A 26,691-nucleotide genomic window follows, 5' to 3' on the forward strand; every position below is an offset into this window, starting at 1 on the left:
CCGCCGGGGGAGGGGGGCTCCGCCTCGCCGCCCCCATCGCCCCGCCGGCGGGAAGGCGCGCGCACCGCGAGCGGAGGGAGAGCCCAGCGGAGCCCGTCCCGAAAAGTGAGTGCGAGCGGGAGGAGCCGCCTCGGGAAGGGGCTGGGTGCCCCGGGGCTGCCGGCGGAGCGGGCGGGGGGCCGGGACGGGGGGCGCGGCGCTGGCCGCCGCCGCTTCCCATGCGGCTCACGTTGCCGGCCGCGCACGGTCTGGTGCCCCGCGTCCACGCGCCGCTCCCGCCCGCCGCGCAGACGGGGCGATGGGGAGGGGGCTCCGCCGCGGCCCCCGGGGAGGGCAGAGATCTCCTCCGCAAGTTCTGCCTCCCGCTTTGTGCCGGGAGCGGCGGCCCCCGCGAACAAAGGCGGCGGGCGGGCGGCAGGAGGGCTGGGACCCCTCCGTCCCGTCCCCGCCCGGGGAGCCGAGCGGAACTGCTGCGGCGGAAAGTTGTGCAAGGCTGGGAGCGGAGCKCACGGCCGCGGTGCTGTGAGCCCCGAGGGTTTCAAACATCCCCCACGCCGCTCCCCCGTTTTCCTTTTTTTTCTCTRTAGGGTTGAGTGGCTTCTAACAGACCCCACGGCTGCCTCCTGCCCGCTCATTTACATAACACTTGGGTGGAAAATGCAGCTCTTCTTGTCGCGGAAAAACGTTATTAAAGAGTTGCTTATTTTCCATGTAAAGTATTTTTTAATGCGTTTTAAAAGCCAGGAGTAGTTTTGGCTCTTCCTGTTTATCGGAGTAGTTGCTGCTTCACGAGGCACCAGCAAGTGCTCTTGCTCTCACTCCAGACCTTACTCCGGGACTGGGRAACGAAGGGTCTCGTTTGGGAATGGGACTCCGTCTGCTTGGGTTCTGTTTTGCTTTTCTTTTTAGCATTTCTGCCACGTGCATGATTTTCTGCTAAGCAAAAATTATCAAAACTTAAAGTGTTTTAATGGAGTACCTTAACTTGCTCTTAACTGAAGAACACCACAYCTCAGTAGCTTGTCGGGGAATAAGCAATTGCTAGGGTTAAATTGTACTCTTCGGGTGTTAAAATTTTTACCGCCGTTTGTTACATAGGAGGAGGATGTACTAAAAAGTGAAGAGAGTAGGTTGAACAGCGTTTATTTGATGAGACAGTGTTCACACAGAGATCTAGAAATTCTAACTCTGTGTGGAAACTGTTGTCTGCATGAGTCCTCTCCACATCTTCCTGGAAGGAGTCTAGAAAGACTTTGAAGGGAGAGGTTGTAGGATTTGTCTGGCTTTTCAGAAAGAGCTTGTGAACATCCTGTGGGCCAGTTGCTAGGCGCCTGCTCTCCTTTGCTTTCTTTACCAGATGCAATTGAAAGCAGAGGAAAATAAAACGTAGCAGAAATGGATGCAGTTGCTGAAGCTCTAAAATACGTGCATGTGAACAGAAAGCCATACTCCAGAATTCCAGCGATGGGTGCTTGTCTGTGCTTCAGTTTGTTCTGCACTTTTGAGTGCACTTACTGCCTGTTTCCCAGCTKTACACTTGTCCATTCCACTGAGAAGGAGACAGTCTGAAAACTCAAGGGAAAGTCTAGACATCAGTAGGAGGTTTAAAGGTAGACAGGGCCCTGATCTTTCACAGTTTCATTTTGAGACCATGTTTGCTGAAAGTAAGAAGATTAATTTCCTTCAGTCTGAGGTATCTCCCTGTCTAAGGCTTCCTGTCATTGCTGCTGTTTTAAAAAGGTGTGTTACAGAAATTGAACTTTCCATTTGGTTCACTTCTAGCTTTTCTTGATCACAGAACTCAGAGGTTAGGAAAGGAAGTTGCATTCTCTTCAGGCCATAGTGTTAAGGAGATGGTTCTATGTTGTATTTAATATCTACAGAAGCTAAATGACACTGTGTCCTTTTTTCATTCTTTGATTGTTTTACGACACTTCCTAGTCCCGAACTTAAAWCTGCCCTTTCTCCATCAGCATCATCCAGTTATTAATGGCAGCTGGTTCTGTCTTTCAGTGGCAATTATCATTCTATGTTGGTGTTCCAGGTTCATAAATATCTCAAAAAGATACATCACTTCATGTTTTTAAAATTATTTTTGTCAAGGTTTAGATTTTTCCTCCTACTGCAGCTTATATCTAATCAGTGTAAGTCCTTTGTTCAAGCTGAATAATTTACTAGTAAAGCGGTGTCTGTTTAGAAACATAAATGTTTATCAGAAACTATGTGATTTTCATTTGCATTAACTGTTAGAAAAGCTTTTAGAATAAATAGCTTTTTAGTTTAGGGAAAGAAGTCCTTTTTATCTTTAGATTTAGACTGACAAATTAACTTTACTTCCCTTTATTATGCACACAGGCGGTACTTTGCAAAAGTTTTGTTAATTACTTAAGTGGAATTTGCTGTCTCTGAATCAGTTTAAAAAAAGGAATGGTGTGTCATGATTTAGGCCAGGCAATGTTATTAAACAAAGAGGAATGCAATGCTTCTGTCTCTTTAAAGTAAATAGTTTTAAAAATTCAGGCTGTATTTAATGAACATGTTTAAACTTCTGAATCTTTTTGTGGAGAGCACATGCTTRTTAACTGACTATATGTACATTACATTTGAAATGAAAGTAGCATAAAGACCTTTTCTGCACAGCTGCTTCAKCCTTGTCGTGTGTGGACTGTGTATGTCAGGTAATTCTGGAAAGACACAATAAGCATTGGATGTAATTGCTCATGAAAATGCTCTTCCACAACAAAGTATTGTGCTTTAGTGAATTTGTGGAAACCGATGGATGGTTCAGCACTGAAATGTTCTACGTATTCACAGAATAGACAAAATCTGTTTCCTGGGGTCACTGCTATGGACATTAAGATAGTCTCTTGTGACAGCAAAGGCTACAAAGATTTTAAGTATTTGTCTGATGAAGACCTAGAACCACGTAAGCGTGGAAGCYGACTTATTGTCAATAAACTTCTTGGTCGTGCTTTGTGGTGGTACAGCCGCTGGTTATCACACAGGTTCTTCTGGCTAAATGCAGCAAGGGCAGTTTAGCCCAGTCTCTTGTGTCTCTTCATGGTCAGCAGTGGATGTCTGTGAAAGACTGTAGGCAGCACCATGTGCTCGAAAGTCCCCGTCCCAGAGCACCCTTCCGGTTGCTAYTGGTGTGTACTTTAGGGCTGTGTAATTTCTGTGCATTTGGCAACCCTTAGTGGTTTCCTCTTGGGTGAACGTGTTTGGTGGCTTTGAGGGAGGAGTGGACAAGTCCCTGTTTTGAAGTGACTTGTTTTGAATACATGTGCTATCAGGTGCATTGGSTACCTTCTTATTCCTTTCTTAGGAGAGAGGAAAAATACTAAATCCCTCTCCGTTCCTCATCTGTCACAGTTTTGTATCTAATAGTAAATGAAAGGTCATTTTCCATCTTTCACTTTATAAAGTGGTGAAATAATAAAGTAATTGATTTTTGGCTCTTTGCTCTGTTCAGCCAAAATCAATAAATAAATAAATATAATATCTTGATTAGGCTCTTACTTAAATATTAAAGTACACATTTGCTTTTCTTCTATGAGAACTATGCATATGCAGGACATTATTTGGTTGCAATGAATGTGAGAGGCATTGTGGCTCCCTTGTGAGGGGACATTTCTTGGGGCAGGAAGAGGGAATGARAGCTATTAAATTGTTGCAATGTTGTGAGTCCTGCCTACATCTTTCCACCAGTGRTTCTGGTCAGCTACTCCASTGTTTGTCCTATATCAGTGAATACRCTGCAGTCAAATATTTTCTAATAGATCCTTGCTGGGTTTTTTTTATCAGTAATGTGGACATGATTTATGTCTGTAAGGTCAAGTACTTCAAAAGTAAGGAATGTCAGAGTAAAAGGAACTACTGCATTCAGTCTTGTTCATGCTCACTAGAGCAAAAAWTATGCGCTCATCTCCTCAAGACTGCTCATTTTTGCTTAACAGACAAATCTGTGTAATTCAGTAGCTCTTCACTCTTTTTTTTTTCTCAGTGTTCTCTGAAACAATTGCAGTTATTTTTACAAGGGTTAATGCATTTTTTTTCTATAATGTCATGTCTTAATGTACCACAGATACCTTTTCCCATTTGCTGGGGCAATTGATGATGTTACCATCAGCTAGAGAATACAACACCCACAGCTGGTTGGTAAGAGGAGGCATGTGAAATATTGTCCAAAACTAGCCTGCTTAGTTCAGGTAAGCTTTCCCTGAGTCTTGACCTGAGACAGTTGGCTTTGCGTTGTGCTGGAGGATGAAGAGTGTTGGTGTGTGCTGTTTTGGTGGCACACTTCTGATATGATGATTTCAGCAGGTGTGTACTCACAGCAAGATGTGCTCTCAAGCAGCTCTTTTTTTCCATCCTAAATCCCATCAACATGATCAGTGGTGGCTGTTGCACTATGAACGAGTAGAATTTGTATAGTTTTCTGACCAACCACAAATATGGCTGTAAAATAGGGAAGCATGGGATGTTTTAATTAARACATAAAACAAACAAACAAAACYCCAAACAAACAAGAAAGTATGTGCTTTCTGTTTTCAGTTTTGGCTGTAATTTAGAATTATACCAGTATGATACATTTTGCAATGCTATTTGCCTCAGCTTATATTTAGAGAAAGAAAAACAYTTTCCCTTTAATACTCTCATAAAAGATTGAGAGTGCTGTTTGGATTTTTGCAACTCAAATATATTATTATGAAACTGATTAACATACTGATGTACCTTAGATGTTACATGGGCAGGGGCCATGGGGATGTGGAGGGGAAAGGGATGGGTTTCTTGAAGTTGCTTGGTCTGTGTTTCAGATGGGTCTGCTGCTTTCTAGCAGCTCCAGCATTGGGGAAGCTCATTGGCAGGTAGTGCCTGGCTCGAGTGGCCTGCCTGGGTGAATCTGGTTTGTCTTGTGACCTGAGACTGGGTGGCTGCTCACAGCAGCTCTGTGAGCAGAGGAACAGCTCTGAGGTAGTTAAGGTTAAGTAATGCTTCCTGTTTAAAGACTTATTATTATTCAAAGTTGTCCAAAACGTGAATGTTTTGAAGTGCTTTTTTGCTTGAAAACCTTTCATGGTATGGATGGCTTGAGCTGCCTGTTACCTGGGAAGTTTATGAACTTCACTGGGAAGTGAAGTTTATGAACAGCACTGGGAAGTTTATGAACTTCAGCATGGGCAGGCTGAGATGAAGTGCACTCAGAGGGCAGGGCATTCTGCTGAATACTTTCTAAGCACAAGATCTGCCTCCTTACCAAGGCAGGAGGGCTGCCCTAGGGTGGAGCTGAGAGGTATGCACATTCTGAGGTGAGACCTAGCCTTGTGGAGCTGGAGCTGGGGTTGAGTGAGAGGTTAGAGGAGGGTTGCAGTAGAGTTGCAATAATTTCCTCTTAAACTCTACATAAAACACTGTCGATGAGTTTTGCCACTCCAGTATCCTAGCTTCTAATAATAAATTAATTCTTTCCATTTCCAGTTCTCTCTCTTTATGCATGGGTCTCTCTTTGAAAATAAAAAACCTAATCTGGTTCTGGGATAACCATTGCACTTGTTCCTATGTCCCCTTCTCCTGTTCCTCAGCCTTTTAGTCCAATGTCAAAGCTTGGGGTTTTTTTTTTTTTTCCCTCTTCAGCATTTCTTCCTTTAGAAATGTTGCTYTGGATGGCTTGGAATGTGGGGGGTGACCTTTACATGATACTGGTTACCAGAGACTTCACCTGTGTGTTACCTTGGTGGGTTTATCCAAGAACTTGAGGATGATGGTGGAGACTTGATTGCACATGAAATTTTGGTGGGTCCTTTTGATAGATTGAAGTACTCCCTTAATTTGTCATGCAGAGTCAGAATCACTCAGCTGTGGCTTTGTGTTCTTGTAGGTTGTGGCAACTGCTGTGAATTTCAGAAGGACAGGAACTGCAAACCCTGGGTGTGTGTTGTTGACAGTATCTACTTAAACTCTGCCCTCTTTGACYGTCATAATGTCCTTACTGCACTCATTAGCTCTGTGTTCTCACAGATGCTGGTGGATACTTTSGGAGCACGTGTTTTTGAGGATAAAGCCTACCCTGTTTTCTTAATGGTGAAACTTTAAGTTTAGATCTGCTGTAGCRTGCTAGGATCTGGCAATGCTTATAGGGAGTTAAGTTGTTGTGTTGCAGAATTGCAACACAATGTGAAAGGTTATTACTGTCTTTATGTAAAATATGTGATGTGCTTTATAGGATAGAATGTGTGTCCGTATATATCTACAGGAATGAAAATAGTCACAGTGTTTTCAGAACTGAACAGGCTACTTCAGGACAAGCTACTTGTCTTMCTAAATGACTAACAAGCCCAAAGCATCATAAGCCAATGGGGAAGAAAAGGTTTCAAGCTTTTCCCCAAGTTCCCTTTTTAGGAGGGTAAGCTGCTCAGTGTGTTCCCTGGCAAGTGCAAGCCTTTTCAGCATTGTAGCGTACTTCATGCTTGAGAAGTTGCTCACTAGCTATTGCAGTAGCTGCAAAATCTAGCATTTATTTGCTARACCTGGCAGTAGTGGATACATTGCTATTGTTGACTTCTTCATTGCCTAATAAGGCTTTAGAATATACTAAAGAGTATTTTCTTTAGTATTCAAGGCCATAACCATTAAATAATGATAAGCAAAAGTACAGCTATGGACTCAGGCGTCGCTGAGGAAATGTAACTCATCTTTTGTGGCAGGTGTGACCCCACATAGCTTGGCGYAGTGCTGAATCTCTGTTGAAAACAGGATGTCTTCACCTTTGCTTCACCATTGTCTGTCTCTTTGCTAAGCTGTGTTATTGTGGCCCTGAGCTTGGGTGCGGTGGTCAGTAAACCTGCAGTTTGCCAGGAGTGTCCATTCTCTTGTCATTTTGCTTTTATTCATGCCATGGTACTCAAAGCAAGAGATGATCTAGCACAACAGAAAAGGGCCCTGAAACTGTGATCCTGGAGATACCCTTGTCTAAGTTATTTGTAATGTTTGTTTCTGAGTTCTGCTATGGCAGTTTAGTCTGCTATTGCCAGAGCTGATGAGAGCTGATGAGTATGTCTGCAGATCTGTGGCATTTCTCTGAGTGGGTGGATCACTGCAATGACAGGTAATGCTTTTTTTCTTTACTGCATAGTACAACAGTGRCAATTTTTATGGATCTTGAGTCATCTTCAGCATCCTTTAAATCACACTAAGGCAAAGTTGCTGTGGTTTTATCTTCTKGGGTTTTTTTTGGCCAGGAAACTTCTGACACTGTTCCTTTTTCCACATGCCTAAATAGCAGGTCCCGTTTCATCTTTCCACAAGAATGAATTTGAAATAATCAGTTTATTTGGGGCACTGTGTTTGAGAATTGCTTTTCTCCTAACTTGCTGCTTGCTGCAAGAGTTGAGCAGGAGGGGGAAAGTTATTCAAACTCCTATGCTTCCTCCACCTGGTCCATGTTTAAACTTGTCTGTGTAGCAGTGGGGCAGACACGGACCCTTATGACAAGCCTGTGGTAGAAGGGGACAGTTAGATCCCTCTGCTTTCACGGTGTGTTAGTTGTGTTATCTCTGGTAGCAGGTGGACTCTGACTCTGCTGTCTGTGGTCTGGGTAAGAGCTAGGCTTGGTCACCTCGACTCCCAGCTTGCTGYACTATGTGTTGCCCTGCACTTGCTCCACTCTACCAGCTGTGCGATACACAGCCCTGAATGGCCACTTCATGTTCATGAAATCATGTTCATAAAATCATGTTCATGAAACATGTCAAGAGTAGCATGTAGACTTTGGTAACCCCATTGTAACATGGGAGTAATACTAACTATATTTTGACATGATGCGTCTTCAGAGGAGTGTTTATGTGTGTGAAGGAGGTCTTACTAATAATATCTTAAGTGGGCTCTAATGCACAGGTGGCTGAACTTTGCATTTTGTAGTACTGTAACACAGAAGTGATTGTCTCCATAATAGCTGCTTATTTAGGTTGTCCAGGTGTTTAACTTAAATTAGAAAGTTTTACATACCTGAGTGCACTACAGCTAGGGSAGTTCTTCGATATGGCTTGGTGTAGCAAAACATGTGCTTTGACATGCACAGTTTTATTTAATATGTTTCCAGGGCATCCTGTTTTCTGATCTCATCTTCAAGGTCAGGCTGAATGGGACTTTGAAAAACCTGGTATAGGGGAAGGTGTCCCTGCCCATGGCAGAAAGGTTGGAGTTACATGACCTTTAAGGTCCCKTCCAAGCCAAACAGTTCTCTGATTCTCTGATTTCAGGTTGTATATTGTATTCCCAGCTTTATAGCTTATTGCCATGGTAAGTCTGTTGTTATTTGTGCTTTGAACACTGTTTTGCTTGACTATTTTTAAATCAAGTAATTCCTGATAGGCTGCAGAAAAGAAGTGGGCTGATAGTGAAATAACTGAGGGCCAAACTTCAGCTCCRCCATTAGTGACATTGGGCCTGGTGGGAGCACTAGATAGCATTCAGAGTGACTCAGGAGCACAGGCAGGAGTTCTGYTGGAAGGGTGGAGGTGGGTGGTGTCCCTGTCATGGGGTGGATGTGTGGCTGTCTAGTGAGGGGAGCTGCGTGCTGTGGCTGCTGCCTATGTAGGAGGCACATACAGTCATCCCGCTCAGCTTGTGGTTGTTTACACGGGCTGTGGGAACCTTTCAAAAGGGTGCTGGGAATGGCTGGAAAAACAAAAGCTTGTTTAGTGGCACAAAAAAAAAAGTGTTAACGTTTTGGTCCTTCTCATTCCTGTTGTTTGTTTACACTGSAGTGTGGTGGGAACAAAATTGATTGTAGGTTAGGCACGACCTAGCAAAGATTAAAAAGGAGAAACTTATCATGAAACAGTTCACCCTTTCTTCACAGAGTAATTTCAAGCCTCACAAAGGTTGAGGGTGCCTGRGGTGTTATATGCACTTGTCCTTTATCGGGCTGTCATTTCATATTGTATTTGACCTGCTTAGTTGCTGCTGAAAGGAATGGCTCCAAACAACTTCTACCCACATCTCTTCCTACTCTAGCTATTGGTTTAATCTAACTTTTTGTCAAGATTATTGAAAGTAATTTTTTTGGTATTGGTTTTCTATCATATTTGTTCCCTGAATTAAGTGAGAAGGGAGCTAAAAATCGAATTGGGTTGGCTCGGTGTGACATGGAATGTGCGTTAGAGCTGGCATAGGGGATGCACAGCTGGAAGTGAACCCTTTGGGCACTGGCTGGCCATTAGATCAGCTTAACTGTGCCCTGACATCTCATGGTTATYGTTTGATGATCTGCTGAAATCAGTGTGGAGTATGTGCTATGACCAAAAGGGCTAATCTTGTTCCCCTGTGTCTTGGTCACTTTTGTGGTTGTGCTGTCCACTTCTGAAATCCAGCTGCTTGTGAGCCAGCATGAGTACTACTGCTGCTTAAATTCTTAGCCTTTTGAGTAAGTAGAGAGTGGCATTGCCCCTTTTAGCAGCAACACAAATTTAAGTAATCTAAAAATGTTTATAGTCCTTATACTAAACTGCAGAAATATTGTCATATGTATCATGCTGTAAACKGTATGCATGATATAAACCACCTTTAGCTGCTACTGCCAATTCAGCCTATAAAGTAGAGCATGTGCTTGATCTTCAAAGGTTTTTCCCTCGAGTTCTCTTCATATCACAGTCATAAGCATGCCRATCTGGACAAAGTAGTCCTTTTATTCAGTAGAGCTGCATTTAACACAGTGATCAAAGCTGCAATGTACAGAAATATTAGTATTCATATCTGTAAAACACAAGGGAAACAAATTGTCCTTTTGAGCATGGGAGCTAACAAAACCTTGTTTCCTGTGGGTTTGTATCCTCTGTCTGCTGCATATCCCATCGCTGCAGTAACAGTCCTGATTACTGTCCTGGTATCTCCTGTGACCTCCCTTATCACAGAATGTCAGATCCCGCAGTCTGACTATTACTCTACTCCCCATATAAGCTACCAAACTTCTTTGAGTTTGCTAGCTGGGGTGAAGGCAGCATGTGCTGTGATGGTTGCAGAGCTATGCATACACTTGGTGGCAGCTGCCAAAGAGGGAAAAAATTTTGCCTTCAAGAATTCTACTGGTTCTAAAGCTGGAAGTTTGGCWTTTGTTCTATTCTCTCTGCCTATCAGTTGCCATCTCCAGAAACACAGGAGGATTTCATTATAAGGCGTATGTATCTCTCTTTCTTTTCAGTATCACTTTTTGGAAAARTATTGTGTCACTGGAAAGTTTCATRTCTAAAGCTTCAAGTAATTAGTAGTTCTTCCTGTTATTTGTGATGCTTTAACCCCAGTTTAGTTGATATATTGTTTTTGTTCTAAAAATCCTGTTWAAGTTCTTAGTGTGTTTTTTCCTATGTATTCTCCTTTATATTATTCYGCATCTCTCAGTTACGATCAGCAATCCCAAATTTTCAGATGATTTTTGACTTCCCCTTTTAGATGCCTGTAATCAGATTTCACCTTTTAAAACTTAGTTTAACTACATTTCAAACCATTTTTTACAGTGTGCCTACAGAGCCCAGGAGTGCTCTGTGCTTACAAAGTGCCTATTTAAAATGCTGCATTCAGTTTGCAGTGTACCAATTGTAATATTCTCCACAATACTTAATACACATCCTAATTTTTTTTTTTTTTTTTACTGAGTGTATCAAGAGTCAGTATGTTTCTTTCTGAATTCGTAGATCCAAGAAGTTGGTGAGTGAAATATTCACCTGGACACACAATACCTTGTTGATTATTTTGTTTGTCTGTCATGTATTTCCCATTTTATCTAGCTTGGTTAGACTACACGAAAATSTTCAGGTTCCTTCTCTTATCTTAACCTTCATAGCTTTCATGTGAATGAGTTTTGCCACTTTCTGTTTTCTGGACCATTAGGGAATATGTGTGGCAGTTCTAGGGCAGAACTGTGGCCTTCTGCTGTTAATCTTTTTCTGCAAATTAACAGACCACTTACTGCTTTATCTTTCAATGCTTTATTGCTGGCATCTAAATGTGAATGTTTTCCCCTAACACCGGTATTAATTTTACTTAATGGCCTCTTGAGACTTTGAGGGAGGCTTTTTTAAAGTGTTTTATTTTTTTTCAGCAATTTCTCCTTAGTTCACTGTTGTTATTATAAAACTCTACTAGCCTAAAAAAGCAGTTTCTTTTCCAGAAGCCATGCTGTGTAAAATCTCTGATATCAACCTGCATATGTTTTACAATCATATTCTCCAAACAATTGTTTCAGCTAGCTTGCTATGCATGAAAGGCTTATTTGTTTGTAAGATGTTAAATCATTTTAGTGGCTCTTTGAAATGTAGGTAAGTACTGTGTTTTCTCACATGCTAATACTAGGTATTTCTAGTAGGAGGTGAATACAATTTTTTATTATTTATAATTTTTTTTTTGTCTTATTCCCGTGGAATCACTCAGTTCTGATTTCTGCTAATAAAATGAGAAAATGCAAAAGTACCATGTTTTCTCCAACTGAGGTGTTGATGGTTTAGGTTTGTTAGCTCTGTTCTACTCCCCCAAATTGTGTAGTGGAGTGGTGGCAGCTGAGAAACTGGTGTGCTCAAGTAGKCTTTCTTAGACTTTGAATGTAGCGTCTAGGAGATTTTGAATTCAGATGGCAGAAACACTGTGAGATGTGTAGTGGAAAGAGAACAAACAGGCTATAGAGGTCTCCCTAATTGGAGAACAGGCTGATGCCTGTGACATGTTCTTCCATCCATTTTTTTTTTTTGGTATCAGTTTTCAGGAAGGGAGACAACCTGCAAACAAACCCAAAGCGAGTAATTTAGCTTTTCTCGGTGGAAAAATGGCAGCTGGAACTGTTTGGTAATAGAACCATTCTGTTGCTCAGTAGGAGCTTACACAGACACAGTGTCTAGGAGGCAAAGCCAGGAAACTGCTGTAGATGTTTTAGTGAAGAATAATCAGTAATATTATTCCAGTAGAGATATAATTTTGTAACTAATATTTTGAATGAAAGGTCAAGCTCATTAAAACATTTGAATGTAATGTATCAAGATGACAGTTTTGGGAGAGGTGTCCAAAAAGTAAGATACTCTTCTATATTTTAACTGAAATGTTCTGTTTTAAGTTGTGTTGAATAAATAGTTTCAAATATATTGTAGAATTGGCCCACAGGCTCACACTGGATTCTGGTGTTYTTTCTAGCCTAGTGTCCTGTGTCTGATAGCCATAAAAGAGAAAATCTAGGAACCCAGAAGTTCACTAGTTATTCACATGACCCACCTCAAAAAATGTGTAAGTGGATGCATGGGGAACATTGAAAACAAGATAAATTTTAGATGCTTTTAATTTTGTACTTATTCTCCAGCTACTTTCAGTTTATAGAATCTCTGAGGCAGATGTTGTTTCTRTTTATTCAGAAACTCTTGAATGACTTCTCTTCTGGGAACTTGTACAATTTCTTCTTGAACCCCTGTAAAGTTTTCATCTCTATTGCATCCTTTCACAACAAATGCCACAGATCTGCTGTGTATTGCCTGAAGAGTCACTGATGTTTTGAAGGTGGCTCCTGCTGTTAGCTGCTGCCTACTGTTCGTGTTGCAGGGACAATGAACAACTACTGTTCTTTGCCTTTCATGTYACTTGCCTCTGGCATAGTCCCTTGAAATGAGGATCTTTGATCCAAAAGACCATTTTTTCAGGTCCTAKTTCTTCTGTATGTAAGTAGTTTTGGGTTCAGGAGCTTACCTCTCTTAAGATAACTGCTGCTTCTTCACTATGTGATTTTTCTTGAATGTCGAGGTGCTGTTTGGGTATCCGTGCTTACTCGTGCTTCGTCATTAAAGTCAACCCTACGAATGGCAGCTATAGCTGAAGTTTAGGCTGTACTGGGGGAATGTTTGCTGAAGAATTGCTTKACCCTGTGAAAATGGTGGGTACTAAAGCAAGGATGAGGAATTCTCATTTGTGTCTTCAGGAAATGGCAATTCCTGTGTGGTTGTTCCTGTGGTCATCTTTTTATGTGGTTAGAACATCAGCTTAGCAACTCTAAAGTTTCAGTCTTTTGATGTTATGGATCATGAAAATAATAAAGAAGCACTAGGATCTATCTGAAATGATGAACAGCAAGTTTCCCATGTTAGCATTACAACTGTTGCAATCAGGCAGAGCAAATAAAAATTCAGCTCTTGTAATTCAAGTTTWCTTTCGGTCTGTGGTGTTAAGAGTGCATTGTGAACTTCAGTTTTACTATCATCCCATGTGAGTACTTTAATGCATAAAAGTAAATGTAATCCTTATTGGTTTTCTGTATGCCTCTAAAGCCTTTATTTAACTGGGTGATTTGTAAGAATAGATTGTGTTTGGGAATAAGAATTGATAAGAATAAATTATAGAACCTATTTCTTAAATAGTTCTATAAATGTATACATTTAAAGAATGTATTATTTATAGAAATATACAAGAAGGATTCTGCAATCTACATCTTGAAATCTTAAGGCGATAAAGGCATGTAACTTAGAGTGTTTCTTTAAAATACTAGTTATTATGTGAATTATTTCAGTTATTTAAATAATCATCATAGGCTTTAAAAAAATTTTAAAGATTTTTTTTTAGTGTCAAATTGATTGCCATCATGGAAGAAAAATCTGAAGATACTTGTGAAGCATTTAAACTCGGTTGTTAATTTTCTGTTGCTGCTAGTGATAGGCTATTCAGATCAGTTCTTGTAGAATACAGGTGAAGATAAGATATGAAATCCATATCTGATCCTGCAGTCACTGGAGTATGCACTTAAATTTGGTCATAAGAATACCTGTGAAAAGCTGTATGCTTGCATGATGTTTACTGCATCAGTAGCTACAAATGTAAATTTTTCAAACTTCTTTGTCATGTACTTTTGTCGCCTCAGAAAGGAATTGATTGTCAGTTWTCCATTGACAAAAAGTCATTAGTCTAAGCTTCTGTTTATTTACTTGTAAGAGCAAGAAGTTAATCTCCGAAAAGTAGGACTTTTCAAGTATGCTTAAGTCACTTAGGAACATAAATTCCATTGACATTGTACTGTGAGAGAAGTAGAATTGAACTGAAGGAGAGGATTTATTTTGGAAGTTAAGCAAACTGAAAAGTGCAGTTGATCACAAATATCAGTCAGTGTATTATGTTCTTGATTGATCCTTGTATGAATCTTCTCAGCCTAAATGAATACCGGACTATAAAATTGTTGCAAGACCTTGTCAGTTATGGGCAGGGAGAATTAGAAAAGTGTGGTTTCCAAACTTAAATAGGAAAGCATTATGTTTAAACTTACTATGCTCTCTTAAAGACGACGTAAGAAAAATATTGTGTAACTCTCTTTAGAATCAGTGTCTTTGCAATAGTTACTGTCCTGCTGTTTTCTTTGCCAGCACGTCAGTGGTGCAGTGGTAGGTAAAAGACTCCAAAGTCCAAAAAAGCTTTAAGTGAAAAGCTGAGAAGTTGGTTGAAATGTTACAATTAAAGAAAATTACCTGTCTCTTTTTGCTATGAATTTTAATGGTCATTTGTTTGCCTCTTAGCTACTCACTGATTAACTATTTGTTTGGCAGTAACTAGGAAGTCTGCAAAACTTGTTGTATGACTCGTTTCAGCTATCAGTTGTTTTTCTGTGCCTTATCAGGCCGCTTGACAACTGTTTAATTGAAAAGTTTCACATGCTCTTGAAGTGTTATTGTTAGAATAAGCACTTAATTCCAGAAGGAGGATATAATCTCATGGCTTGATAGTGAGAGCAGCAGTGTAGAGGGAGGGATGCTATCACTGTTCCAGATAGCAGACTTGTTTATTTTATAAATAAAGATTATATTTTTCTGAATAGCAAAGCATTTTGGCTGATTGTAAACACCTCTGAGTGGGGACAAATACTTTACTGTCTTTCACTAAGAATTCACRAAGAACTTTCACTAAGAATTCAAATGCTATATCCAGTGTAACAAAYGGGAATCTTGTTCTGGAGAAGTTGTAATAAAAAGGATGAAACTTGCTTTTTTTCCTTGGGTYGTTGTGCGTATAGAAAAATCCAGTAGTTGCGCTGTGCTTGATGAAAAGACGCAGACGAGAAATGGCAGCAGAAGAATGACTTAAGATTGCTTCTATGATGTGTTTCCTGTAGGACAAGGGGTGTTTCACTGTTAAATAGGCTGAGTACAGACACTTTTTCTCCTCACATGCCGTTTTGCTTTGTTGTCTATGTTAACATGTTATGCAGCTTCGATACTTGAGTATTGCTGCTGGTAAAATTGTCTTTCACAGGTTCTAAATGCAGAGGTTTAGAGGAAATACCTGCCTGCATTTTTTGACTAGCTGATGGTAATTAGATTGTCAGGTTAGTGCTGGTTATTGAGAATAGTTACAAACCCCCTCCACTCAGCAACACGGAGTGCTGGGGAATCAGGTTCAGACTTTGCTTTAATTGGAGGCAGTGCACATGAGTGCTAACAGCATTTTTGATCTTTGGTCACTTCAGCTCCTATCATTTTTGTTTGTCAAATCCAAATGAATCTTTGGGTCTAAACTGAGTGCGCTCATTGAATGATTTTGTTCCTGTTTTGTATAATTGTGGTGGTCACTATTACAGGTTGTCAGTGTTGCACAAGAAACTTTACATAAGCTGGTGAATTTGAGCTCTTGTCAGGGGGGATATCTTTACCAKAAGCCCTAAATATTTCTCATGATGAGTAGGCAGGAAAGTTTGCATCACTCTTGCTGTGTTTTGAAAAGTCAACACTGAGGTATTTTACTATCAGTTTAAGGAAGTGGAGAAGTTAACAGATTTTAGAACTTTTGAGTTGGTGATTTTTAAGAAAGCATAGTTAAATGCATTCTATGAGGTTTCTGATGTTTCATAGACTAACAAAAGGTTGCTTTATTAGTAGCTTTAATGAACAAATCGCTTTATTGGCTTAGACATACTGGTTGCTTTGTCGGTCTAAACAGCTATGGGTTCTTGTTTCAATTCACCATTGTGCTGGAGTAGAGAAGTGATAGCCATTGACCTTCTGTTAAAGCACAATAAAAAGTTTTTTGTGAAGAAGGAAAGTGTGCGAGGAAARGAGCAATGCAGTGCTGTGTCTTGAGTTCAGCAACGTAAAAATCAAGGGACCATGTACCTCTCTGTTGCTTTTCTTGCTGGGTGGCTCAGTATAGTGTAGCACCTGAAACAAGAAAAGGCAAGACTGAGTTTTCTGAAGGCTGTTTTTCATGGACCTGTGTRTAAAGAAAGAAGGTATTTATGTTGTAACTATAAGGAAGCATAATAAGTAGGTACTCCGTTCTGAAGGGAAAGTATGTTCATTTTGAAAAAAAAAATATTATTGATTGTCTGACCTGTTTTGTTAAGTGATTAACACACATGACTTAATTATAGTCTGTGACTGAATTAAGTGACCTTATTTTATTTCTTGAATTACTTCCTAAGAATTTATTTAAATGAGCAAAGAGCTTTTTTTTTCTCCTGGTTGTATGCTTAAGACACAGAAGAAATTCGATTGATGTTGTATACTTTTGTTAATGATAAAAATAAGCTCTCAAAGTTGATGTCTGTGTACTGAAAGGTTGCTGAATCAGGTGGGATGACGTCAATTTTGTAGTTACCAGCTTGTTATAAAAACTTATATTGCTTGTTAAAGATGAGCGTCTTTCTGTAACTAGAATAATAGTGTTGCAGTTGAAGTGGGGGATTCAGATAGATTTGCCAAATGTGTTTACATTATGTAACATAKGAAGTTATAATCATGATTAAAAGGATTAGAGACTTTCTCTTTAATGAAAGCACTGTATGAAACCAATTTATCGTTCTCTGCAAATACGTTTTTTATTAAGGATGGGGCAGTATTGTGCAGCATGGATGTTCTGTAGTTGGCTGGTTTCTGGTTTGCAGATTTGCACTTGTCATTTAGTGGGAGCAGCTACTGTAATGTATTTTGCACTTTAGTTATACTTTGAGTTYTGTTGTAGGTATTGTGTGGTATGCTTGGTGGTTGTGGTTCTTGGGTCTAGTTTATAGTGGTAGYTCTATTTGTAATATATAAATAAAGTCCTGGAATTAGTGTTTGTCATATAACAGCTTTGTACCCTGATATCCTCCTGATTTCTCAGGGAAAGCAAGTTTTCCCTGCAACAATTTGAGGAAAACTATGACAGCAGTGAAACTGTTCATCCATAAATTAATCTAGATTTCTTTTTTGAGATGGTGCTATAAACTTGTTTCTGAGATTAGGAGTGAGACTGGGTGAGCAAGTTTGCGTAAGGACACGCTGTGGAGTTGCGGCCACACTGAGTGTGTATTCAGACATTGCCCATCCTGTTCAGAGGAGACCTGAGTTGCCATCATACTCTGGTTAACAGCTATAACTCAGCAGTGCCGTTTAGAGGAAATACCTTCTGACTTTAGTTTTCTTCTGAATTCTGTGGCATCAAAAAGCATTTAATGTAATGTTTGCATGGAGGAAACTTAGAGCAGAAAAAACCCCACATTTTTTCATTTCCTCTTGCTAAGAGAAGCTGGGTAGGATATTTGATTGGCGCTGTATGCAGTTTACTCTTGCCTGTCTCCTCTGGCTTTCCCTGCTTTTCCTCTTTCTCCCTGGTCTTTTGGCATGTGCTTGGACATTTGTTTTGCTCTCTAGTGAATTCTTGGTTCTGTCTCCGTCTCCTTTTGGCTGCAGTTTTTATCCTTTATCCCTTTGCTTGTCCAGTTTTGGCTTCCCACTCTTGTTTTACATTTTAATGTTGTTTGAGTAGTTTTATACCTTTTAAAAATATGTGGTTTTCCTTTATGAGCATTTAAATTAGTTGAGTCAGCTCTGATTTTTAAAGGAGCTGCCCCTTGCAAGAGGTCATGTTAGCATCCCCTTCTGACAGCTACTCAAACCATTCTGTACTTGCTGATGAATCTTTACCTCAGTTTCCCAATACGCAAATTTTAAAGATGACTTAGGTCCTCWGTATTGTTTAAATTAATTAATCAATTAAGGTATCCAAGGATTTTGATGGTATAGTAGTTTCTACAAAAGTACTGTAAGAGTAGTCAACATGGCAGCATTTGACAAACACAATTAATATTTGTAAATTCTTGATGTCCAAAGTATCCTTATGAGTGATTGTAAGGAATTGAAGAGGTTGTGGGGCTTCAAACAATGCATTTTAACCCTTCATACTACTATATGGAAACTTGTGTTTTAGCAACCCATTGYTGAGTTTTGAAGCTGTGTTGATGTTGAATGACTGCACCCATCTGTAACTTGAGTGTGTGATAGCAACTGATGCCAGCTGTTCATGTAAAAGAAAACTGTCAATTCTGGTGCAGTTTTAATTGGAAAGATAGATTAAGTAAAGGTAAAGCAATAAAGCTAATTGAAGAATTCTAGYTGTCTAGAACTGTGCTGCAGTTGGTTTTATATTATGCATTTCTTCATCAATATCAACTTCCTAAACATTCATCTCAGTATCTACTGGCAGCCCAYAAACTGCATATATTGAAGAAAGAAGATGTGGCCAACATCTGTTTGCTTTAAAACCAGCAGCCATCTGCAACATACAATTAAATGGGTACTGTTTAGCCCTTAGATATAATTGCATCTGCAGTAAGGAGAGTGCATTTGATATTCATCTTTCAAAGCATATACCTCAAAACAGTATTCCTCAAGAGAAATAGTGAGATTTTTGAATGTCAAGCATGAATCGGCTGCAATACAACAAGAAAAATGCCTGTAGTGGCTTGGAATTCACACAGAAAATGATTGAACATTACCAGCTATAGTGGGAAATAGTATGTGAAAAAAATTTCTCTCAATGCTTTCTTTTCCCTAGATTCCTAATAATCCCCTACTATTAACTTCATCATCAGAGCCAACTTTTTTTTTATGTGAACTTGCATCAAATAGTACCAGGCCTTGCAGAGCAACAAATGCAAATCTTGCCAATGAATCTTCACCATCCTATGGTAAATATTTGTTCTCCCCACTAAAACCAACAAAATCTGTGGGTCTTATATATTCACACACCAGAATGAAATATATTCAACACAGTTCACCAAATGTTGCGGGAGTAAAGGGAGGGAAAGCAAATAACTGCTAAGCATCCAAGTGAACACACAGAAAAGACTGAACCACTCTCTTCTTTTCTGTAAGCCAAATATCCAGATGAGCTTAAAGGAACATTCAGAAGATAAATCTGAGTCTTTAAGTATGGGATYATGCAGCCTATCATGGCCTCAAAAAAGGAGTTTTGTGAAATTGCGTAAACTTTCCCACTCCTTTAAATCTTCAGTATATCACACATAAATAGTAATTGTCTATTCTGCCCTTCTCAAATTAAAATTTTTTACTTTTGCCATCTTCCTAGAAAAATCTCAATTCCASAGATTTTCAGCCTYCTCATATTAATTAACATAAGCCAGATGAAATCAGAACTCATATTCTCAACTTGAAGCTGTTCTGAAGGCTGTTCTCTGTCTTTTTGAAATCTGGAGGTTTTCTCTGCCTGATCAGTTCAACTATATAAGTTTGACAAATATAGTATGAGTGCTTCTAACACTCTTCTCTGGACCAAAATTGTTGTCTTGGAAAACTCAGTTTCACTTAATTTGAGCAAAACATTAACCTGGCYTTACAACACTGAGGTTTAGGTTCCAGTTCAGCCTTGAGTGAGACTGGCTCATTTGGTTTTCATAGGGCTTCTGCCTTGCTAATCAGAGGTTATTTTTAGCTCATGTGGCTTTTCATCAGTCTTTTGGAGGTAGAAATGCAGACAGAGCAGTGGCWTGGTAGTTGGAAGAACTAACTGGGATTTCTATTCCTAGCTTCTGCCTCTGTCTTCATTTGAAATTCTCTTATTCAAGAGCATAATATTCCATTTTATGTGTCATACTCTATAAAATGAGAGTACACATCTGTCAGATGTTTTGAGATCTTTGGGTAAATRCTGTTCTGAGTTTCAGGGGATCACAGTCCACAATGCCACTATAATAGTACAGRTTTATTTCTTTCTGGAAAAGAGGCAGCATCAGTAGTTCACTATTCTGCATGGAAAGGGCAGCCTGTAATTTATATAATAGTCTTAAAGTTAATGTGTTCTTTACYATACATATAGCTATTAATTGTTTAATGGGAGCAGTGACTTAAAATGAGTTGCTGGTAGATTTAGTGGACATTAGATGCTTTAAAGAAAATAGGGAATTACATTAATAAAGTGTTGGGACAATTTTAGCAGGTGCTAAATTTCTGTGCTAGTGATATTGTTTAAAATGCGTTTAATGAGACATAAATATTGTTTCCCTGTAATGAAGGCAATATCCAAGACAGACCCACAAGTTCCAAGTGAGATGTTACGCTGCTTAATGGTACACATCTTATGTTTTCTCACCCTCATGGAAACAGCTTACTGCTATAGTTGCTGCATTAATCCATAATCCAATAAAGGGGATTTATTCGAGGGGTTGAACAGAGAGAGAAGAGAAAAACAGTCTCTGTAATGCCCTATGGACAATAGTTAAAATAAGATGGAGCTCTTGAATGGCTCTGTTTGCCTTTCTCAGTGTGTGAGAATGCACTTTGATGTGTTACAGTACTCTGTAAAAACTTCACCAAAATGCTTGGTTTTTAAGAGGAAATGTTAGGACTTTCCTCTCTTGAATATGGGAAGTGCCTTATCTGGATCCGTAAGATGGCCATTCATGCTTTATTTTAAAATGTTGCTCAATTCCTGTGAAAATAAATTTCACAGAACAGCCAAGAAGACATTCTGATTTTTAATGCTTGGAAACTTCTCATGTTATAATTGTCATGTAATGGACTAGTGCTTTACTCCAATTTCCGCTGTACAGTTTAGATAAGAATAATGATACTGAGCTCTTAAAAGATAYAAAATCATGGAAATCATTTGATGCTCACATAGGCACATATTTTGCTGTACGTCAGAATAATTGGAAAAAATTTTGAARTTTTGAACAGGATTAAATGTGTGTCTATGAATTAGAGGGCTAAATTTTGGTTTTGRCACCTGCCATCCTGTGATGCAATCAAAGCCTTGAGCTGTCTACAAAACGCTCGAGCCTGTGGGARACCTGCGGGAAACCTGCAGACATCACCAGAGTGTAATCCACAAAGCATTGGCTGCTTGGGACTGGAAATGTTGCAAAAACTGTCTGGAGTTCCCAGGAGGTCTTGAAGCAAGTTGAGGAGATGTGAAAAAATGGCTCTAGCAAGTTTTTCTCAGTTGAGTCTATGTAGTAGGCAGTGATGAAAGGCAGGGGGAGCTTAGCACATCCCCTGGGTCAGATGCAGCAGCAGGCAGCAGGCAGAGCAGTGTCCTGGTCTCCAGCTCTCTCAGCTGGCGATGGACTAGTTGCTTCTAAAAATAGTACATGTTACAGATGCTCCTGTTACCACTGCATGAAGGAACAGGATCCTTCTGCTTTGTGTGGGTAGAATTACAGGCCCTGAATATGAGCAGAAGCAGAGCTGCAGGAACCTCATCTTGGTGGACACTGGTGTCTGGGGCACCTGAGCCTGCTTGTGGTGCTCATCAGCTGTTTGTGCATTGCTTCTTCCAGTGTGGGCTTTGCAGCTCCTTGAAAACTGTCGTGCTAATTGAAACAGCAGGCAGGAGGAGATCTGGCGTGCAGTATGCCATTAGACAGGACTGGTTTTTATCCTTTATTTCAATCCTGGGAATTGGTATAAAGCACATCCAGATTTTTGGTAGGAAATGTTCCTCACATGGTAAAGGCAGAAATTATTTAGCAAAGACGATTTTTTTTTAAACAAGATTGGTCAATTTAAAGTCAGTTTTACTTTTACCCTTTTTAAGCTTTGCTGTTGAAGTACTCTCTGAAGTGGTTACTGGGGAGAGTACTGTATGCCATTTAARTTTTAATTCTTTTCTGTTTGTTCATTCTGACTGCTGCTATTTTATAAAGTCAGACAGAATGTTTTGTTAGCAAACAAATGGGAAGTGAAAAGCAAGCAGCCCTTCCTTTTCTAATAAATGCTTCCATTATTCTTTCTTGGTAGTTAGAATGTTATGTCATGGACCAAACTTGAGTTGATAGCTAAGCTAGAAATGATAATAAAGTCTTGGCTGTGGGAAATGGATGAGGTTACTGATAAAATTCTAATTTTAAAAGGTGCCTGATGACTTCTTTAGAGTCTTTTGTCTTTTCTTAGTTTAAACTTACTGSCTTTGCTAACACTTAGAGTAATGCTTTCTTTTGTTTTTCTTTTTTAAGAATTGTTTTTGGTTTAGGTTTTTTTGTGAGGTTGGAGTTTAGTATTATACTGATAATATACCTTGAACTATTGTTAATTTTTGGCATGGATTTTAAAGCATTGAGTTTTAACCAGTTAAGATAGGATGGTACATGTAGTAAATATAATATTTATGTTCCTGTTTAAATACTAACACCATGACAATATTTAGATGACCACAGAACTGAAAGATCTTGGAGGATGGCTTCAACGATACTGCATATGAATTTGGATGCAGACACAGATTTAACTGTTCATCTGAATACCTCTGTTTACTAAGCATGACACAAAATGCTGGGTGGCTGTATGCAAGTTACTGAGAGCCTGAGATATGTTTTCACTAASAGTAGTTTTAAGATTATCTCAAGAACTGTCTGTCTGTCCTGTACCACATCAAGAGTGGTAATTCACTCTTGAAATAATGAAGGTCTGGATCAGCTGAGTTTACATTTGTGAGACATTGTATAAATGTATATATTTTCATATATGATATATAAATTGACTAAGTGCTTCAAAGGGGTCCACTGGATTCTGGGTGTGCAGTAGAATGACAGGTATGGTACTGGAGACCAGACTGCTCTGTTTGTCCCTCACAATTTTTGCATCTCACATGTCTGTATGAATGTAGAAAAAATGTTAGATACCTTTGGTAGAAATTCCTATCCGAGACCATGCTGAGGAATTTCTTGATGTTTATCTACTTCAGTGATGTTGTACTAGCTAGAAACTAAAATTCATTCTGGCAGAATTTATTCTGTCTGTTGGTACAAGGTAAATAAACAGAACCTCTAATTTTCCATACCTAGTCCTAAAATTAGATTGTTCAAAGTATTTGAATGACCTTAGGGTCTGTTAAGAGTTGCTTTGACACACCACTCTTTATCTTATGCAAACTAAACCAAGCAGAAAATAAACTTGCAAACCCTCCTTAATATCCGAGATGATTGCTATGTTCTTCAGCTGTATCAGTGGAACACTTGGCACCYTACCTCTTTCGGCATTGCAGATTCCCATTGCTGTAGATTTAGCAGCCTTTCTGCATGTATCTGCATCTGTATTCTCTGTGATTTTTCTTTGTAAATCCTGGTCTGAAAACAGGCATAGAGAGTAGTGCCTTAGAACAAGAAGAGAGGTTAAGTTTGTCTGACTTTATGTTAATTTAATAGCTTTATTTTTGATGTGAGGTTGTATAAAATTTATTTTTCCTTCTTCCTCTGTTACCTAATTAAAGAGGCACCTCAAGGATGCTGTTGAAAGTTTCTTAAAGAAAACTGAGAGAATATATGGATTAATGTGGAGGCTGTTCTGTTGCTTAATGTTTCCACCAAAACCATCCTAATCACATCCATATCTGTAAGCCTACACAGGTGTTCTTAGATCTGTTAAATTGTCTCCATCTTTCAAACAGGGCAAGTTTAATTCATTACCTTACCACTTTATGATTGTCTGTATAGGCACTTGGTGATGAAAATGCACAAATAACTTTTAATCTTTCACCACAGCACCATAGTGATTTTAGCTTCAAYTTCTGTACCTTTATAATATTGAAATTTTTCTTACTGTACCTTTCTGTGTATGCTATGGCACCCATTTGTTTTCCTTATGTTATTGCTAAATTGCTGAAATAATTTCCTTCTTGTCCAGCAGTTGCAGGCTTTTGTTCAGTTTTGTTCAGTAGTACTGAACTTATTCTTCATGKTTATATAAGTTCAGATTGCGCTGAAAATCTCCTTTAAGTTTTGATTTGAAAGTTTAAAGGCTGCACAGTTAGAACTGAGGACCTAATTGGGATTTAGAATTTCTATTGCTGTATATAAAATCAGAAGATACTATATCAACATTCCCACTCTGTTCTCTGTTACCAGCTCTGATAATTAGCATCCACTTTGATCCAAAATTTCAGTCATCCCACAGGATCTATTCACCAGTCTCATTTACTCTTTCAATATAAAGAGGCAGCACCAGTAACTCAAAGATTTAGCTCTGAATCCAAGGTYGTCTTGACAGACAACCTAAAACAGTTTATTCACTTCCTCTTTGGATATATAACTGTGCTGTTAAGAAAAGAATTTTTGCATATCATGAAGATGTTGTATTGTGTATGGATTGGGGGCCAGAAGATCTCAGAAATATGCAGCTGGACCTTATGCCTGTGGCAGTATGTTAAGGATACTCTTGTTTTGTCCACAAAGTGTTGCACTCAAAAATGCAGATGTTGGTAAGAGTTCTTAGCATGACTCCTAATAGGCATGTTTTCCTGACTCCTTGACTCCTGATAGGCGTGGGTTTTTTTTGCAAAATTTTCTATGTTAACAATATTAGTAATAGAGAAGTACCCTAGAGGGGCTCCACTTAATCCATGTTCTGATTTATCATCCATCTACCTTAAAGCTTTGCAGTAGTCTCCGGTAGTATGTATTGCTTTTGGAGATGAAAATTAAAGCATAATAAACTTTAAATGTTGCATAATGATATTCTCTAACTTACCTTTTGTCATATGCCCATAGTGAAGTTAGTCAATGAGAAGCAATGTGCTGAACTGATAAAGGAAAAAAATCACCTTTATGCTTTGTTCTGAAGGGACTCACTCTGCTTTTGCCTCTTCAGCTTAGAATAGCATTGTTTATGTTTACAGAGAACTGTGATTAAAGTACAGTAAAATGAGTTTATTTTCTATTTCAGGAAGCCACAATGGCTATGAAGGCTGCAACATTTCCTCCTTTGTCTCCACTAGAGAGCACTACCAGCTGTGCTGCTAAGGCCTCTCATGTATTCACTGAAATGCTGATTGTGATGTGACAATCGGTCCTGGAATAAATGTCACTAGAAATTGTATTAACTTCCTGTTATCCTATCATTTGTGCTCATTAAGAGAAATTRGGGCAGAAGGGACTTTTAACTTCTTCAAGGTAAAAAWGTACTGTATTTAGACCTGTGTCTCTCAGATTCATGGAATCACTAAGGTTGGAAAAGACCTCCAAGGTCGAGTCTGACCATTAACCCAGCACTGCCATATATACCACTAAACCCGTGTCCCCAGGTGCCACATCCATGCACCTTTTGAGCAGTTCCTCAGATGGCGATTCCACTGCTTTCCTAGGTAGCCTATTCCAGTGCCTTTCAGKGAAGAAATTTATCCTAATACCCAATCTAAACCTCCCCTGCTGCATCCTGAGGCCAATTTCTCTTGTCCTATCACTTGTTCCTTGGCAGAAGAGACTGACCCCCACTTGGCAACAACCTCCTTTCAGGTACTTGTGGGAAGCAATGAGTTCCCCACTGAGCCTCSTTTTCTGCAGGTTAAACAACCAGAGCTCCCTCAGCYGCTTCTCAGAGGAGTTGTGCTCCAGACCTTTGCTGGCTTCGGTGCCCTTCTCTGGAATCTCTCCAGCCCCTCAATGTCCATCCTGTACTGAGGGGCCCAGAACTGGGCAGAGGATTCAAGGTGTGGCCTCACCAGTGCCCAGCACAGGGGGATGGTTGCTGTGCTGGTCCTGCTGGCCGCACTATGGCTGTTGCAAGCCAGGGTGCCATTGGCCTTCTTGGCCACCAGGGCACATGTTGGATCATGTTCAGCTGGGTGTTGACCAGCACCCCCAGGTCCTTCTCCRCTGGGCAGCTTTATAGCCACTCTTACCCCAGCCTGTAGTGCTGCTTGGCACTGTTGTGACCCAAAGGAATGCTTTGATCTCTTTTTAAGTCTCCAGTGAAGAAAAGTCCATGTTTTTCACTGCCAGTTTCTTCTTCCACTTTGTGATCTGTAGACTTGCCCTACCTCTTTACCCCCTTTGTCTCAGTGTCACCTTTCTTTAAACTCTGTTCCATTTTTTCCCTCTGTATTTGCTCTAGGCAGAACAAATAGTAATTAGTTTTTTCCTCTTTACACACATGCTTTTTGCTTTTAAAAAGAGTGGTGTTTTCCTTTCCTCACTCTTGTCATCCAAGCCATAGGTTAACAAACCAGAGTRGCTCTGTGGAATTGTCAGTGGTGATGGATGCAGGCATCCGGTGGTGAGACAGCTGCATCTAAAGCCATTACCAGTGGCATTTAATGGTTCTGCTGGCTGATAAAATGCTCTGGGGTAACTTGCATCTTGCCAAGGAGGGACCATGATGCCAGGAGAGSCGTGCTTGGCTGAGGCCTGTCCTTACCCATCCTGTAGGGTTTGGGAGCACTCCTGTTACCAAGGCTGAAGAGGTATAAGCAGCAGGGAGGGGGCAGATAGCTGTGTCCTTAGAGTGTGTTGTAAAAGGAGTTGAGCTGAACCTTGCCAGTTTTCCAATGCTGTGTTAGGTGCAGTCACAAAAAAAGAAAAAAAGGAAGCACTGCTTCTAACTAAACTCCATCTTTTTCAGTCTTTTCCGAGGGTCTCATCATTGTTGTTCCCTGTATACGCAGATAATGTGGTGACTGATGAAGTATTCCTGTGTCTGATTT

The 26,691-nt window shown here is 39.8% G+C and overlaps 1 protein-coding gene across 3 annotated transcripts in view; it reads left to right on the forward strand.

Annotated features, from left to right (window-relative positions):
* The first annotated feature begins 11 nt into the window (after positions 1–11).
* The window catches only part of FBXW7 (F-box and WD repeat domain containing 7), a 175,451-nt gene continuing 148,771 nt past the window's right edge, over positions 12–26,691 (forward strand). For 2 of the 3 annotated variants that reach the window (XM_057376318.1, XM_057376326.1), the window contains exon 1: positions 12–105. The gene's annotated coding sequence lies outside the window, so the exon portion shown is untranslated. The remainder of the gene's footprint in view (positions 106–26,691) is intronic. The other variant, XM_057376312.1, reaches the window with a different exon arrangement.

This window comes from Malurus melanocephalus, unplaced genomic scaffold (genome assembly GCF_030028575.1).
Source record: "Malurus melanocephalus ecotype Western Australia unplaced genomic scaffold, MMel_1.1 scaffold_9, whole genome shotgun sequence".
Classification (NCBI taxonomy): Eukaryota; Metazoa; Chordata; class Aves; order Passeriformes; family Maluridae; genus Malurus; species Malurus melanocephalus.